General features: G+C 43.5%; 1 pseudogene; it reads right to left on the reverse strand.

Annotated features, from left to right (window-relative positions):
• The window catches only part of LOC135524966 (uncharacterized), a 55,440-nt pseudogene that overhangs the window by 6,521 nt on the left and 29,959 nt on the right, over window positions 1-18,960 (reverse strand).

The following is an 18,960-nucleotide window of genomic DNA, read 5'->3' on the forward strand; positions in this document are numbered from 1 at the left end:
CTGGAGCAGGATTTCATTAAGGATCTCTCTGTACTTTGCTCCATTCATCTTTCCCTCAATCCTGACTAGTCTCCCAGTCCCCGCCGCTAAAAGAAACATCCCCACAGCATGATGCTACCACTACCATGCTTCCCCATAGGGATGGTGCCAGGCTTCCTCCAGATGTGAATCTTGGCATTCAAGACAAAGAGTTCATCGATCTTGGTTTCATCATACCAGAGAATCTTGTTTCTCATGGTCTTGAGAGCCCTTTTTGGCAAACTCCAAGTGGGCTGCCATGTGCCTTTTATTGAGTGGTGGATTCTGTCTGGCCACTCTACTATTAAGGCCTGATTGGTGGAATGCTGCAGAGATGGTTGTCCTTCTGGAAGATTCTCCCATCTCCATAGAGGAACTCAGGAGCTCTGTCACTCTGAACCATCGGGTTCTTGGTCACCTCCCTGACCAAGGCCCTTCTCCCCCGATTGCTCAGTTTGGCCGAGAGGCTAGCTCTAGGAAGAGTCTTGGTGGTTCCAAACTTCTTCCATTTAAGAATGATGGAGGCCACTGTGTTCTGAGACCTTCAATTACAGACATTTTTCGGTACCCTTCCCCAGACCTGTGCCTAGACACAATGCTGTTTCGGAGCTCTACGGACAATTCCTTCGACTTCATGGCTTGGTTTTTGCTCTGACATGCACTGTCAACTGTGGGACCTTATATAGACAGGTGTTTCTTTCCACATGTCCAATCAATTTAATTTATCACAGGTGGACTCCGTTAGAGTTGTAGAAAAATCTCAAGAATGATCAATGGAAACAGGATGCACTGAGTTCAATTTCGAGTCTCATAGCAAAGGGTCTGAATACTTATATGTATAAGGTATGTTTTTTATTTTTAATACATTTGCAAAACATTCTAAACCTGTTTTTGCTTTATCATTATGGGGTATTGTTTGTAGATTTTTTTTTTTCCCCCATCGAGACTTTAGGCAAGTCAGTTAAGAACAAATTCTTATTTACAATGACAACCCACTGTTCCCCAGTAGGCCAACTGCCTTGTTCAGGGGCAGAATGACAGATTTTTTCAAAAACGTTTAGAATAAGGTTGTAGCGTAATAAAATAAGGAAGCGGTCTGAATACTTTTTCCACATCTGAATGCCCTGTAGATTTATGGAACAGATCTATGATTTTACCAACCCCATAGATTGGAGATGGGCAGAAGCACAATCCTTCCATCTGGCCAGGCACTCTGTGTATGTGTGTTTAGGGGGGTGGGTGTCAAGACGAGCCCCAACAGATAAGATAAACTGGTGCGAGGGCCTGCCCCCCTGGGCCCTGAGCCAGTCTCTCCAAATGGCCTCCGTTGGTTGTCAGATTCCTGTCTGACACCGCCAGCGTCCGTGGCTCCCAACCCCCCCTTCTTCCCAACCCTAACCTCCACATTGACAGGACACTGTCACACTGTGTCTGAGTTATGGGCTGTGAGGACTCACCCTGTCAGAACCCTTACACACAGGACCCTACACATAGAGAGGGTGCGAAATGGGAATTGACCCGAGGTTGTGAGAAGTTTGGAATTGGACCTGATGGGAAGAGAGAGCAGTGAAAAGGTGTGCAGGGACAGATAGAGGAAACTGAGACAGGACTCTCATTCATTCAGTCAGAGTGGCCCAGTAAGGAGAGCGGAAATATTGTAGCGGGGGCTCTTGAGTGGCAGGGCTGAGGTGACACACAGACACACAGCAGTCAGAGGAAAAAAAGACCTACCTTGTGAAGCAGGTTCCTGTGACAGGTGACTTCTTTCTGCAGGTCTCCAGTCTGGGCCACCAGCTCATTACAGATGGTCTGGGCTTCCTCCTTAGGATCCAGGGATAACACCAGCTGGGGAGTGGAGAGAGGGAGAGAGTCCAGTCCAAAGAACAACCACAAGCCCCTACACTATACCTTGGCACTTCTTTTGATCTGAAAGTAATTGGATAAGTGTATGCAGTATGGCTAGATTTCAATAGTGAGCTTTCAGTTAGACACTATAGCACTTATTGATTAGCCTGGTGCACACAAACACGCGTACCTCAGAGGCTCGACGGGGGGAGGGGGATCGGCTGATGACGTCCTGCACGGTCTCGGTCAGGCAGCAGCGCTGCTGCCGCAGGCTAATCAGGAAGTTCTACAGCTCCTCACTCCTACAGGGAAGGACGCAGACACCATTATTAGACAGCTTCTCACTTACGGTAGACAACAATGAGCCAAAACCTCAAACAGGACATGGTTGTGGTACACTTCCAGCCAACTCGGTGATGATGAGTCTCTTCACACTTCGACCCCAAGTGTGTTTTAAGTATGACGGTCTGAGCTTAATTGTGTGGGTGAGCAGCACAACCCGTGTCCCTCCCAACCTCGGTCCTGGGGTCCCCCCCGTGTCCCTCCCAAACTCAGTCCTGGGGCAGCTCCGCAGTGCACATTTTTGTTTTTGCCCAAGAACTACTCAGCTGCTTCAAATGATCAAAGCTTGATGATGAGTTGGTTATTTGAATCAGCTGTGTAGTGCTCGGGCAAAAACCAAAATGTGCACATGGGGGGAGGCCCCAGGACCGAGTTTGGGAAACCCTGCCCTATACAATACGGTACAGTGCACCTAAACCAGGAGGGAGGGAAAGAGAGGCTGCCTGCAGCAGACAGACATCTTCCCCTCTGCTCTCCTATCCCTGTACTAAGTGTAGCAACGAGAGCCTATCAGTCTTTGGTGTGATAGATAAACTAACAGCGCTAAAGTCCCAGGTCACCGTGGAGGAGATAGTAACTCCAATCTGACTGACACTGTTTACACGGCAAGCTGACAGAGTGTGGGCATCACAAAACGGCTGCTACACATGCAGGGAAAGGTACCATTTCAAATCAAATAACCAACGAACACAGGACCAACAACAACAACACAGTGACTTTCAACGTGACAATCCCATAGGATAATATTGGAAGTAGAATGGCCCGTACGGAGGAGCTCAGTGACTTTCAACCGTCATAGGATATCACCTTTCTAACAAATCAGTTTGTCGAATTTCTGCCCTGCTAGAGCTGCCCCAGTCAACTGTAAGTGCTGTTATTGTGAAGCGGAAACATCTAGGATCAATACCTGCTCCGCTGCAAAGTGGTAGGTCACACAAGCTCACAGAAGGGGACTGCTGAAGCGTGTAGCGTGTAAAAATCATCTGTCCTCTATTGCAACACTCACTACAGAGTTCCAAACTGCCTCTGGAAGCAACGTCAGCACAATAACTTTTTGTCGGGAGCTTCATAAAATGGATTTCCATGAATGAGCAGCCGCACCCAAGCCTAAGATCACCATGCGCAATGCCAAGAGTGGTGTAAAGCTCACTGCCATTGGACTCTGGAGCAATGGAAACACGTTCTCTGGAGTGATGAATCACGCTTCACCATCTGGCAGTGTGACGGACAAATCTGGGATCGGCGGATGCCAGGAGAATGCAACCTGCCCAAATGCATAGTGCCAACTGTAAAGTTTGGTGGAGGAGGATTAATGGTCTGGGACTGTTTTTCATGGTTCTGACTAGGCCCCTTAGTTCCAGCGAAGGGAAGTCTTAACTCTACAGCATTCAATGACATTCTAAACTGTGCTTCCAACTTTGTGGCAACAGTTTGGGGAAGACCCTTTCCTGTTTCAGCATGACAATGACCCTGTGCGCAAAGCGAGGTCCATACAGAAATGGTGTGTCGATCGGTGTGCAAGAACTTGACTGGCCTGCACAGAACCCTGACCTCAACCCCATGGAGCACCTTTAGGGTGATTTGGAACGCCAACTGCGAGCCAGGCCTAATACCCCAACATCAGAGCCCAACCTCACTCATTGCGCTGAATGGAAGCAAGTCCCCGCAGCTATGTTCCAACATCTAGTGGAAAGCCCTTCCAGAAGAGTGGAGGATGTTTTAGCAGCAAAGCAGGGACCAACTCCATGTCAATGCCCATGATTTTGGAATGAAATGTTCGACGAGCAGGTTTCCACATACTTTTGGCCATGTACCAGCCCAACTAGAACATGAAATGGGCCACGTCAATATAACCCGGGTGAACTCTGAACAAGTGTAGCCACTACCTCCTGGGATGAGCATAGCCACATCCCTTATGCTGTATCTAGTGGTGTAATGTTTACAGTGTGGCCATCATCAGAGGATTTATCCCAGGGGATGTACAGTCTCTGTAAAAGTAGCCCGGTATGCCTGACATGAAAAGTAGAGTAGAGAGGAGAACATGGCCATAAGGCCTCAGGATTCATGACGTGAGGGGCTGCAGGCAGACATGGTCGCTTGGCCTGAGAGCTGGCCTGTCATCAGTCACAGAGAGGGTGGAAAGAGAGAGAGAGAGGGGGGGGGTGATTTCATTCCATCTCCTCTCACCTTACAAATCATTATGGCCCGCTTAAACCATTAGGACTCTGCTCTCAGAGACTTGAAGAGGCAGTGGGAGAATAACAGTGGGATCCGTCTGTCTGACGGATGACTTCCAGCACTGGAGAATGGACTGTGTACAGTATGCGGGGATGATGCTGAGACCTCGCCGGTGGGGAGGGGGTCCTGAATGTAATGTCTGAATCCTGGGGAGAGGATGTCCACAGCAGGGTTTCATAACCCCCCCCAGACATTTCACATTTTAGTTTTAACCCTAAACAGCCACACCTGATTCAATTAGTCAAGTAATCATCAAGCCCTTGACTAATTGAATCAGGTGTGGCAGTTTAGGGTTAAAACAAAAATGTGATGTGTCTGGGAGGGGAAGAGAGGGTTGCGAAACCCTGGTCTTTAGGCTTATGTGTTTAAAAGTATAATGCATGTGTAAACTTGGAAGGGATTACTCTAATAGAAAGAAAAAAAGATTTGTACTGTACCCGCTGTTTATATTCTCAAGCTGGCTGAGTGTGTCCAGGTCGACCCGGTCCAGATGCATCTCCTTCACCACACTCAGAACCTTCTGCTGGTCCTCTGGGTTGGAGATACCAATCTGAGGAAGAATGCAGTAGTAACACCTGGGAAACTCACCATCAACCCTAAGTTAGCCAGGGTTTACATTGTGTCATTACAATATTATGGATGTACATTACAGCCAATGCACTCATACTTGAATTGTGTCTCTTCTGAAAATGTCTAGTGTAAATGTGGCACAGGTGCAAACCAGACAGACAGACATGGAGGCCTTTCTTACCTTCTCCCTGGTCATCCTTCTCCCTGGTCATCCTTTTCCCTGGTCATCCTTCTCCATGGTCAACAAGTAACTCCAAGTGATGTCATTTTCATTCCCAGAAAACAAATAATACTCTGCATAAAAAAATATCTATATAATATGACAGCTTCAAACCCTGGCCTGCACCCTGAGATGTACATTACAGTTACAGTATGTGTTTGTGTAGCTACCTGCTATCAGTATGTAGTTGCGCCCCGCCATTCAGAGGCCGCCTGTTTTGCATGTTATTTTATTATGTTATACATTGTTTGCAAACTTATAAAACATTTTCTTTTTATCGATTTAAAAAAATCATTGTGTTAATAAAGCTGCATTTGAATATGGTCTCTTTTTTTTGCTTTCTTGAGTAAGGCAGCTCCAAAATGCAGGTGTTTCAGCCTAGCTCAATGCTTTCTGTGGTGGTGCGGTGAGCCAGCAGAAAATACGGAGCGTAGGGGATGGTAATGGCGGCAGTGTAGCCTAGTGGTTAGAGCATTGGACTAGTAACTGAAAGGTTGCAAGTTCAAACCCTTGAGGTGACAAGGTACAAATCTGTCGTTCTGCTCCTGAACAGGCAGTTAACCCACTGTTCCTAGGCCGTCATTGAAAATAAGAATTTGTTCTTAACTGACTTGCCTAGTAAAATAAAGGTAAAAAAAATGTTCTCTAGTTTTCTGATCTTGGCTCGGTGTTCTGTCACTCATGGGGACACTACGTCACTGCAAAATCTACAGGGAGAACGCAAAAATTCAAGCAACTTGGGTGCTGCCATAGAGTTACATTAAAAGTGCCGATACAAGAAGGCTCAAGGAAGGAATCAGTGGCTAACTGCAAGCGTTTCAAAGCAATCACTAGCCTGCTATTCAGTGGAGTGAGTGTGTGGTCCAAGTCTGGATGTAAGGGTCTCTTTTCCAAGCTTAAAAGAGAACATTCAACATTATGAGCTAGAGAACTTTGAATACATGTCATGCTGTCAATCCAGCATGATTGCTGACGTGTTCAAAACAACTGGAAACTCAGAACTAGGACATCTCAGACTTCAGTGAGTTCAAGAAAACTGGGAACTCTGGAAAAACAACGAGCTCCTACCGGAAAAATAAGTTTTGAACAGTCATCCAACTCGGAATTCCAAGCAGGGAAAACTGTCTTCTTTCTAGAGCTCCGAATTGAAGATCACTGACATCATGATTCAACATTGTTTTTATCCGAGTTCCCAGGTGTCTTGAAAGCACCATAAATCCAGAGAATGCCAGTGCCATGTGCCTCAGCCTAATAATTTGGTCCCTTTCCCCCTCAACTGAGCTTACTGTTCTGACTTGGTGGTGCACATGTAGCCTGTTTTAGAGAAATGTAATCATCAACTATTGTAAAAGCTTTCATTGTCTGCTTTATACGCCCCCTTTATTTAACCTACGGTTCTGACTTGGTGTACAGGGAGAATACTATAAGAATGGCCCATGTTCTGAATTCTGTCCCTGTACATTTCAAAAGTGCTGAACAAATAGTTATATTTACTACGTCTGTCCTAGCTCACTCATGTCTTAATCGAAATTATGGATTGCATCTTATCTGCTCGTCGTCCCTTATGCCATAGTTTGTACATGTCAATTGTCAGTAGAAACCACATATGGCAAGTCCACCATAACAGCTATGTTTGTTTCTTTAAATTTTAAAGGCAGTAAATGAGGCTGAATTAATTGTTACGCTGTATGGTAAACCGTGGGGTGTTGGGTTGAGCGTGCAAAGATAGAGACTGAGATTTTTAGTCCGCAAAAACAACTTTACTATGACAGAAAATAAACATAAAGAAAATCACTTAAGTTTGGCTCGGCCCTTCTCTACTTTTGCTCGGTGTCAGTCTCTCCCCGTTCTCCCTCACGGTGTGCCACAGTGATCCTTTTATTTGGCCTCCACGGCTGGTTGGCACTTTCCCTAATTACCTTCACTTGGAGCTGTCTGTGTCTGGGTGCCCAGCTCCCGTATTCCCAGCAGAGTGAGCCAACGTCGCCTCACGTACCTCCCCTCTATTACCATCCCCCGGGGTAGACCTTCTGGGATACCACAGCTGCAAGACAAGGCTCCGCTGATAGCCAGGTGTTGCAGTGGTAAGGAGTCACTCCATGGTTCTGAAAAGAAAGCTCTGCTGTTGACAGGTTTATGTAGTTTGTGGGCAGAGTTTGTCACCGTTATAGTGCAATTCATGTATTGTTTAGTGTTTCGCAGTGTAGTGGCTTTGCTGGCATGAATCTAAAACATATTTTTTTAGTTTGCCCCACCAAGATTTACAGTTGAAGTAGGAAGTTTACATACACTTAGGTTGGAGTCATTAACTTGTTTTTCAACCACTCTGCAAATGTCTTGTTAACAAACTATAGTTTTGGCAAGTCGGTGCATGACACAAGTAATTTTTCCAACAGTTGTTTACAGACAGATTATATCACTTAGAATTAAATGTATCACAATTCCAGTGGGTCAGAAGTTTACATACACACCAAGTTGACTATGCCTTTAAATAGCCTTGAAATTTCCAGAAAATGATGTCATAAGCTTCTGGTAGGCTAATTGACACCATTTGAGTCAGTTGGAGGTGTACCTGTGGATGCATTTCAAGGCCTACCTTCAAACTCAGTGCCTCTTTACTTGACATCATGGGAAAATCAAAAGAAATCAGCGATACCTCAGGAAAAATATTGTAGACCTCCACAAGTCTGGTTCATCCTTGCGAGCAATTTCCAAACTCCTGAAGCTACCACATTCATCTGTACAAACAATAGTACGTAGGTATAAACACCATGGGACCATGCCGCCGTCATACCATTCAGGAAGCAGACGTGTTCTGTCTCCTAGAAATGAATGTACTTTGGTGCAAAAAATGCAAATCAATCCCAGAACAACAGCAAAGGACCTTGTGACGATGCTGGAGGAAAAGGGTACAAAGTATCTATATCCACAGTAAAACGAGTCCTATATCGACACAACCTGAAAGGCTGCTTGGCAAGGAAAAAGCCACTGCTCCAAAACTGCCATTTAAAAAAGCCAGACTACAGTTTGCAACTGCAAATGGGGACAAAGAGTACTTTTTGGAGAAATGTCCTCTGGGGGAGGATTGCAAGCTGAAGAACACCATCCCAACCGTGAAGCACAGGGGTGACAGCATCATGCTGTGGGGCTGCTTTGCTACAGGAGGGACTGGAGCACTTCAAATGTGTATATGTATATATATAATATATGTATGTATGTATGTATATATATATATTTATATATATATATATATGTATATGTATGTATATATATATGTATGTATGTATGTATGTATGTATATATATATGTATATATATATATGTATGTATATATATATATGTATGTATATATATATATGTATATATATATGTATGTATATATATATATATATATGTATATATATGTATGTATGTATGTATGTATGTGTGTGTGTGTGTGTGTGTGTGTGTGTGTGTGTGTGTGTGTGTGTGTGTGTGTGTGTGTGTGTGTGTGTGTGTGTGTATATAATATATATAAATATATAATACATTAAAAATTCTGCCTAAAATATTTCAGAAAAGATAAACATTGACAGTTTAAACAGGCCAGATTAGAACACTGAATCTTCAACAGTGAGACATATGGCATGAGATAAAGGGATATTTTGCAGATTTAGCAGCTAGTCCCAAGATAGGACTAAACAAGTATGAAGGTTTTAATGGGATAGGGCATTTCCCTTAATGTCCACTAGAAGGCCACAAATACACAATCATGGCTCCTGGCCTCCACTGACAGATGTGATGGGGCCTTTTCTCAATTCATCTTTCCTCGATTCCTCGCCTCCTCCAATATGGTTGAGAAGAGGAGATGGGATGCGAGGAATAGTAAGACGAACTGAGGTTAAACCATGTTCTCCCCTCTTCTTGGAGGCAGCAGGGGGATCGGGGTCCCTCTTGAAGAACTTAGGTCTCCTCGGAGATGGTCACCAGGGCATGGCCTGGGGACGCCAGGATCTTGGCAATCTGAGGGGGAAGAAGAGCAGATATATATGATATAATGTTGAGATATGACCTTTGTGTCCTGTAACTCTTCCCCATTTGGTTTAAAATGGGTTTTACAAGAGACAGGGAAAATGGACTGCCATTTCAAACTGCGTGGTAAACCTAGTTTTGCTGTGGTCAAAGTGGTGGTTGATGTTTACCTGTGGTCGTTTTCAATGCCAGAGTTATGTATTTAGTTGTGTACATAGTTGTGGTCAAACTAAGTGGTTTGATTTGTTTCTACCTGTGGTCGTTTGAAGACTTTGCTACTGACACAGCCAATCTTTCCTGCTTTGGTCTTGTCTGTCCCCAGCTAGAGAAGCTTGAGGACCGGCTCCTCTCTGCCATACTGCACCGCCACAGTCGGGACCTGGGGGTCAAAGCTCACAGGTTATCAACTACAATCAACTTCTAGGACCATCCTATATACTTATCATTGAAGGCCCAGTGCAGTCAAAAAATAGATTTTCTGTTTTATATTGACCTCCACACTGAGGTTGGACTAGTACTGTGAAATTCTGAAAAGTATGATAATGTCCACTTAGTTTACGAGCTGTTTGAAAAGACCGCCTGAAATTGGTGGGATGGCGTTTTGGCCTGCCTGGTGACATCACCAGGTGGTAAAGTATTTAATAGACCAATAGGAAAGAGCGTTCCAAACCACTCACTGCATTGGACCTGCAGAAATTTAATTAGACAAAAAATTTTAAATCCCCATAGAAATCTGTCACTTTAAGGTAGAGAGATGTTTTTTCTTCCATTGGATGCGTCTCAATCCACCACATCCGTCAATGTCACACTTCCGCATCTTCCTGAAAGGTGACCAACCTAGAGCGGTGATTTGTCAGACCATGAGACATCCTAAAAATGGGTCTTCTCACAAAATCGCCTGAAGCATCCGAACAGTTTGGCCTACACACTATTATCACACCTCCATGGAAAGATGAGTGTTCTCAGTATTGATCTATGACCCCTACAAGAGTCTTGGGACTCGTCTGAAGTTGGTACAGCCGATCTGCCAACTTCTGGCTGTAGCGTCCGAGCATTTTGGGGCACACACTAATATGACCCCTTTGTGGAAAGATGAGATTCTCACAAACACGTACATGTTGTTTTGCTCTAGGATGCCCACATGCCTCACAAGACTCATCTGAAGGTCCCACAGTTCCAGGTTAAAAAATGAATGGAAGTACACTATATATACAGAAGTATGTGGACACACTTTCAAATGAGTGGATTCTGCTATTTCAGCCACACACACACCTATTGCTGACAGGTGTATAACATTGAGCACACAGCCATACAATCTCTATAGACAAACATTGGCAGTAGAACAGACTTAATGAAGAGCTCAGCGACACTCACTACCGAGTTCCAAACTGCCTCTGGAAGCAACGTCAACACAATAACTGTTCGTCAGGAGCTTCATGAAATGGGTTTCCATGGTCGAGCAGCCGCACACGAGCCTAAGATCACCATGAGCAATGACAAGCGTCGACCGGAGTGGTGTAAAGCTCGCCGCCATTGGACTCCTGAGCAGTGGAAATCCATTCTCTAGAGCGATGAATCCAATTCAACATCTGGCAGTCCAACGGACTAATCTGGGTTTGGCGGATGCCAGGGGAACCCTACCTGCCCAAATGCATAGTGCAAATGCAAAATATGGTGGAGGAGAAATAATGGTCTGGGGCTGTTTTTCATGGTTCGGGGTTAGGCCCCTTAGTTCCAGTGAAGGGAAATCTTAATGCTACAGCATACAATGACATTCTAGTCGATTTTGTGGCAACAGTTTGGGGAAGGACCTTTTCTGTTTCACCATAACAATGCCCCTGTGCACAAAGAAAGGTCCATACAGAAAAGATTTGTTGAGATCGGTGAGGAAGAACTTGACTGGCCTGCACAAAGCCCTGATGTCAACCCCATCAAACACCTTTAGGATGAAATGGAACTGGCAGTCAAGTTGGGCGATTTAATCACCCAACATCCATGACCGACCTCACTAATGCTCTTTTGGCTGAATGGAAGCAAGTCCCGACAGCAACATCTAGTGGAAATCCTTCCCAGAAGAGTGGAGGCTTTTATAGCAGCAAAGGGGGACTAACTCCATATTAATGCCCATGATTTTGGAATGAGATGTTTGACGAGCAGGTGTCTACACACTTTTAGTAATGTAGAGTATATATGGAGACTTTAGTGCCAAAAATAAGGGGTTAAATACAAATAATTCCTCATCTTTCTTATCTCTTAAATATAGGACAGACACTTCAGAACAAACTTCCTTTAGATTTGTCTGTTGTTCCATGTAGTGAATCTGTTATTTAAGGTGTTTGTATGAGCTAATAGCAGTAAGGGGGCGGCAGGTAGGCAAGTGGTTAGAACGTTGAATTAGTAACCGAAAGGTTGCAAGATCAAATCCCTGAGCTGACAAGGTCAAAGTCTGTCATTCTGCCTCTGAACAAGGCAGTTAACCCACTGTTTCTAGGTTGTCAATTTAAATAAGAGTTTGTTCTTAACTGACTTGCCTAGTAAAATAATAGTGTTACATTTAAAAAAGTGTTTTATAGAAAATGTTTATACTTCAAGGGGTCTTCAAATCAAATAACTAAATGGTCCTTGATATGACATTCTTAAAACAATTCCATATATACTGAACAAAAATATAAATGCAACATGTAAAGTGTTGGTTCAATGTTTCATGAGCTGAAATAAAATATCATAGAAATGTTCCATTGGAAATGTTCCATTGACACAAAAAGCTCATTTCTCTCAAATTTTGTGCACAAATTTGTTTACATCCCTTTTAGTGATAATTTCTCCAATGCCAAGACAATCCAGCCACCTGACAGGAAGCTGATTAAACAGCATGATCATTATACAGGTGCACTTTGTGCCGGCGACAATAAAAGGCCACTCTGAAAAGTACAGTTTTGTCACACGGGGCTTACACCAGGGTGCCCCAACTGGCGGCCGTCGGGCCGAATTTGGCCCGCAGGTGGTTCCATTTGCCCCCTCCAGGTTTTCCGAGCAACAAAAAAATAAACAAAAATAACTTACTTTTTTTTATGTTCATTGTTGGACACAAAAGACTGTAAAAACAGCAGGAAATCAGCTCCAAGTGATTTTAATTTAAGGAATCTGTTCCCATGTATTCCGATGCATAATAGAGAGACACGTGATCGTGTACAAATGCAAGCCAAGTTTGAAATGATTGTTATAGTCAAAGATATCTGTTTTGGCTTCGTGCGGTCAATTCACATTCTACGAACCATCCACTCAAACAAAAAATCGTCCCGCAGGTTGAATCTAGTTGACGATCCCTGACTTAGACTGCTATGGGTTAATCATCACCATGTCACTACTCATATCAATCACAGTCAAAATTAAGGAAAAGAATGTAAAAGCATTTGATTGGTGTAAGCATGGGCTGGACAGAGTTTCCACCATATATGTTAAAACAGTCATTTTTTCAAATCTGTCTCCAAAGGGAAACAAAAAATTCCACACTTGGGGAGAAAGAAGGGATTATTGGGATGCAGGGAGCACTGAGCTATGAAACCAAAGCGTTCTCTTATGCAACAGGCATCACGCCAGGTGAGGTGGGCACCATCCTTACTGTGTACCAATTTTCATCCTGGGAGTTGACCTCTGCCCCGTGAGACACCAGCAAGTTGATTACCTGACTGTAGTTGTCTCGGGACACCAGCATCAGGGAGGTCATACGAGACCTGGGAATAGAATAAAATATAATATATTGTTTACTGTACATTTTTGAGAGAAGCAGACATTTGTCTTTTCCCAAGCTAAACTTGTCTCCTGCCTATCTGGGTAAGAAATAACGAGTGGTAGGACTGGTTTTGAACACTTGAAACCACTGGAGGGCAACAGACACCAAGCCCTCAACTTGAGTGACCAACTACAGCAGGGTTCTCCAAACTCATCGCCCCCCCCCCCTCCCCCTGGATGCACGGTTCAGTTTCCACCCTAGCACTACACAGATGATTCAAATAACTCCCCATCAAGCTGGTTATTTGGGTCAGCTCTGTAGTGCTTGGGTAGAATCTGGGGGGGGGGGCAGGGCTGAGTTTTGGAAACCCTGAACTCCAACAGACCTGGACATCTTACATTCTCTGTGGAAACATACTGTAAGGGAGCAATTGTTTTCAAACATACACTGCGGCACATGGCTTTGACAGCTTTAGGGTAACATAAAAACATATACTACTTTAAGTTACAATAAGTAAAACAACTATTGTAAGTTCAGTATTACTTAGTGATTCACCACACTGTTTGTCCCAAACAAGCTATGCTCTAGGTCTAGGTTAATGAGACTTGGCACCCAAAACACAATGTTATTGGGCAAGAGTGAGGCAGCCCATGCCACTGATCACCCGTCCCATTGTGCCAAAGTTCAGTATGTTGAGCAACAAATCGACAAGTGTAAATAACCATTGATAAAACTCAACTTTATCACCCGTGACTCAGTCAGAACAGAGGGTAAGAAACTACATCAGTCCAGAGGTGTGGGAACGCCCTATGGTCATTCATCACAATGTGACGTTTCCCAGGGCCAGAGGGGTGTGTGTGTGTGTGTATTGGTGACATCTAGCCCCAGAGTCAGGGGCATATTAATCCTCATCTTGACATATTCCAGGCATTCACTTTTTACTTCCTCTTTGACCACATGAGACATGACAGGCTCCCGAGGGTCACTGAGGGTTTTAGTTTCCTGAGAACCTGTTTTCCCAAGATGTTGGTCTCAGTGGCAAACAGGTGACAAGGTTGTTCGCTCGCCGCGGGGGTGCAGCCAAAGAGTGAAGGGGTGGTGTGTCGTGTGTGTGTGTGTGTGTGTGTGTTTGTACTTTAAGTGTTTTTGATCACCAGTTCCCACACAAGAGCAGAGAATCGATACAAGACGTTTTTTTTTGCAAAAAACTCAGCTGAAACTCAGGTTTCAGCTGAAACTGATTTCCAACTCTTATCCAGCTGACGGGTCATTAGGCGACAGGAAAAAGCTTGACATTCAGCTGGTATCCAAAAGTGTTTACAAGCCAGAGGACAGGTACAGTGGAGGTAGCAGAGGACAAACTAGAGATGTGATCATGTAGCCTATTGTCTATGCAAAAACCCAACATCTTGCTCCTGAACAATCACAGCATCTTTAGGGGTTAATTTGTTTATGAGACTGAGGGAAGGAAATGCAGCTGGTATGAATTGCTGGTCAAAATCTCAGAATGTAAAAGCCAATGGGGGGGGCGGGGAATATTTCTCTGCCCACAAGAACCCCTGGTCTTCTTTCTTCTCCTCCCTTTGCTGAAACACAGTTTTTCCCCCCCTTTCCACTTGTCCACATCCTCTCTGTCTTTTGTTACCGTTCTTCAAATATTTTGGCTGGAGAGGAAACAATCAATTTCCTACCCTGCCTGCTCTTGTTCACTCTCTGGCTGGTGTGTGTTGTAGGGCTCTGGGTGGTGTGTGTTGGAGGGCTCTGGGCGGTGGGCATGAGACAAGGGTGGTGGAGAGTTTGTGAGGGCGGTGGAGGTGAAAGGGAGAGGGCGAAGTTCAGGGCTTCATCCTTCGCTTGCCATGAGAAATGTCCACAGATGATGACAACGGGTAAGTGGTTCCAGAATCCCCCTCCCTCCTCTCTCTCCCTCACTTTCCATCCCTCCCTCCCTCACTCTTTGTGTCTGGGCAGCATCAGGCAGTGTACAGTACAGTGAGTTTAGGTGGTGTGGGGGGGCTCTTTCCCCCCGCTCCATGAGTGTTTGTTTTTTGTCTGTCTGAAGAGGGCCTGGGTACATGTGCATGCAGATGCCATAACAGGACATTCCACACAGAAGACCAATGTAGACACACCAACCAACACTGACACACACACACACACATGCCGTACTCCATGTGTTGCAGTGGTGTACGGGGACAGTGTTGACAGCAAAGGAAGAAGTCTTAAGGTAGTCAAGGCCAGGATCAAACCCAGACATGGTTGCGAGGCAATGGGAAACACTGCCTCTATCATAGTACGTTCCATCACATTGAACAATGTATTAAAGAGCTATCAGAATATAAAGTGTAATCAGAACATACTATTAAAGAATTAGCATGACATATTCTGTAATCTATTGTATATTATCTTCACCCATACAATGTATATGAACAGGAACTTCAAACTGTACTGCATGTGACCTTTTGTAATCTGCACTTCAAAAATGACAGTGTGGTCCTTATTGTCTAGTGAACTGAAATGAAATTAGTGTTTCACATTCATAGTCACCCAGGGATAGGAGGCTTGCATGTTCACATATCATTCCCTGTGCTGCGGAGTCTAAAATGTACTGTGTGTATCTTGTGATGATATTGAATGGAATTTCACTCTATGAAATGCACAGACCCACTCATTCTCATGCGCACACAGACACAGAGTCCCTCACTTGTTGAATGTGTTGGGGTCAGCGTTTCTGGACAAGAGCAGCTCCACACACTTGACCATCTTGTCCTCGCTGGCAGAAGCCATGCATGCAGCCATCAGTACCGTGTACTGGGTCTATGCTTGTGTGAGGACACAGACACACACACACACAAAACATAACAGCATTAGTACTGGGACATATATTCAGTAACCAATTATCCCCATTTTGCATATTCTTATTTAAATATTGCCGGTGATTCCATTCAATGATGACAACTAAACAACAGAACATGTCAACGGATAAAATCATGAGTCATGACAATAATAAAATCATGAGTCATGACAATAATAAAATCATGAGTCATGACACATTAAATCATGAGTCATGACAATAATAAAGAGCCAGGCATCACACCAAACAGAGCAGGATGAGACGGGATGTTAGAATTGTGAAGTTGGTAGCATTCACATTGATGTGGTCAATATTATTTTATCTTAATCTGGGAACTGTGGTGTTCTCTATGGGGTTGACTTCAGTGGAATTGTCTTGCCTCTGACTCGGAACACGATAAGGACTCTTATTCTTGGTATGGAACATTTGTAAAATACAGGGAATATAAAATCTGCATTCTACTTTGGCACTGACTGACTGACTGTGTGTTAGGGTTTAAAATGTTCCAGGTATTTTCCAAATGTTCCATCCCGAGATTAAATCACTTTTCTCCCGGGTAACCCGGTATTTCCTGCCAAAAGTGTAATTCGGAAACATATACTGTAAGTATGTCTGGATTTGATTAGAGCGTTGATCGGGATGAAAATTCAAGCCAAATGCTACCTGCTACCTACATTAAATACATTGTATAAGCCCTACATTAAATACATTGTATAAGCCCTACATTAAATACATTGTATGAGCCCAGGCCCAAAAAACCAAATGATTATCCAATACATATGACATATGACAGGCTACAGGCTACTGCACATTGCGCCTGACAGAAAAGTCCATAGATGTATGTACTCTTGGGTAAATAAATGAAACCAGCTCCAGTAATCTTTTTGAGTGTGGACTCTATTCCTGTACTATATTGTTATATGAACCAAAATTACTCACCTCTTTTAAATTATGAAGCTGGGAGAGAAGAAGAGATGCTGGTGCAGGACATGCGGCCTACAAAGTTACAATTATAGGATCCCGAATTTATTCTTCATTTTGAAATATAATAGAGCCTATTTGACATGCGTATTACCTCCTCTTGCTTGCTCTATTGTTGCTTCATTCCTTTCTTACTCAACAGTTAAGTGAACTACGTTTCCTTGGCCTTATCTTCATCATTGTAATGACGTGGTTGAATACTATAAGACTAAGACACAGATGGCTTTCACTTCTCTTCACGAAGATTGAATTTGTATTTATTAAGGATCCCCATTCCTGGGGTCCTGCAACATTAAGGCAGTTATAACATGACATTACATTTCGGGAACATTTTACCCAATACATTTAGTGTGTTGCCACTACTCCACTATCACATTTTACAATACAACATCCATGTGTACATGTGTCTTATCATGTGTGTGTGTGTCTCTTCACAGTCCCCGCTGTTCCATAATGTGTATTTGTATCTGTTTTTTAAATCCGATTCTACTGCTTGCATCAGTTACCTGATGTGGAATAGAGTTCCGTGTCGTACTGTGTGCCTCCCATAGTCTGTTCTTGACTTGGGGATTGTGAAGAGACCTCTGGTGGCATGTCTTGTGGGGTATGCATGGGTGTCCGAGCTGTGTGCTAGTAGTTTCAACAGACACCTCGGTGCATTCAACTAGCCAATACTTCTTACAAAAACTAGTAGTGGTGAAGTCAATCTCTCCTCCACTTTGAGCCATGAGTGATTTACTTGCATAACGTTGTCAGCGGTCTGTGTACTTTTAAGGGCCAGTCGTGCTGCCCTGTTCTGAGCCAAAATGTTATATTCCGAGGTCCTTCTTTGTGGCACCTGACCACACAACTGAACAGTAGTCCATGTGCGACAAAATTAGAGCCTGTAGGACCTGCCTTGTTGATAGTGTTTATTATGGACATACTTCTCCCCATCTTAACTACTGTTGTATCATTATGTTTTGACCATGACAGTTTTACAATCCAGGGTTACTCCAAGCAGTTTAGTCACCTCAATTTGCTCAATTTCGACATTATTCATTACACAATTCAGTTGAGGTTTAGGGTTCAGTGAATGATTTGTACCGAATACAATGCTTTTAGTTTTTTAAATATTTAGGACTAACTTATTCCTTGCCACCCATTCTGAAAATAACTGCAGCTCTTTGTTAAGTGTTGCAGTAATTTCAGTCGCTGTAGTAGCTGATGTGTATGGTATCATCTGCACACATAGACAAACTGGCTTTACTCAAAGCCAGTGGCATGTTGTTAGTAAAGATTGAAAAAAGTAAGGGGCCTAGACAGCTGCCCTGGGGAATGATGGAGCTGAGTTTGCCTTTTTGCCCAAAATTGAATTTTAGGTGCTCCAAAGCTTTTAACTATCATTCTTTGTCATGTATCTTTGTTTCATACTGTAGTATGGTTTATTCTTTATTTTGTGATTTCTCAATTTAGAATATGTTTGTGAATCGATTGTGCAGCCAGACTTATTTGCCATTCCTATTGCATCGTCCCTCTCCGCCATTACATTTTGAAATTCCTCATCAATCCACAGGGATTTAACCGTTTTTACAGTCCTTTTCGTAATGGGTCCATGCTTATTAGTAACTGGAATAAGTCATTTCAAAAATGTATGAAGTGCAGTGTCTGGTTGCTCCTCATTACACACCACAGAGCAACAAATATTTTAATGGTAATGGGTCTGAATAAATAACTGCTGTAGCCTATCGCCATCACACGTTCTCTCTTCTTTCCCTGTGAGTTATTTTGGCCGCTGTATTTAACATTCAGCAAACGAGAGCAAGCTTTCATCTCTCTTAAAATTGTCTATTAGTATAAGAAATGATCCCAAAAAAAATCAACAAGCTATTCTAGTCTAGCTTTTCCTGGGACTCCACAAGAGCTAAGGAGAGAGGCCAGAGGAGATCAGGTGCTTACTGCACAAGAGTGGAGACATAGGTTACAAGTTAGAAGCATATGCAGATTAACCCAGTATTCATAAGCAACATAAGGTTAATATTGCATTGAGGTTATTACATGAAAGAGGTAGGCTAGGACATCTATATACTATTCCTTCAGAAAGCATTTCCACCCCTTGATATATTCCACATTTTGTGTTCCATCCTGAATTCAAACAGGGTAGCCTAGT

This window comes from Oncorhynchus masou, chromosome 31 (assembly GCF_036934945.1).
Source record: "Oncorhynchus masou masou isolate Uvic2021 chromosome 31, UVic_Omas_1.1, whole genome shotgun sequence".
In the NCBI taxonomy this organism is placed as follows: domain Eukaryota; kingdom Metazoa; phylum Chordata; class Actinopteri; order Salmoniformes; family Salmonidae; genus Oncorhynchus; species Oncorhynchus masou.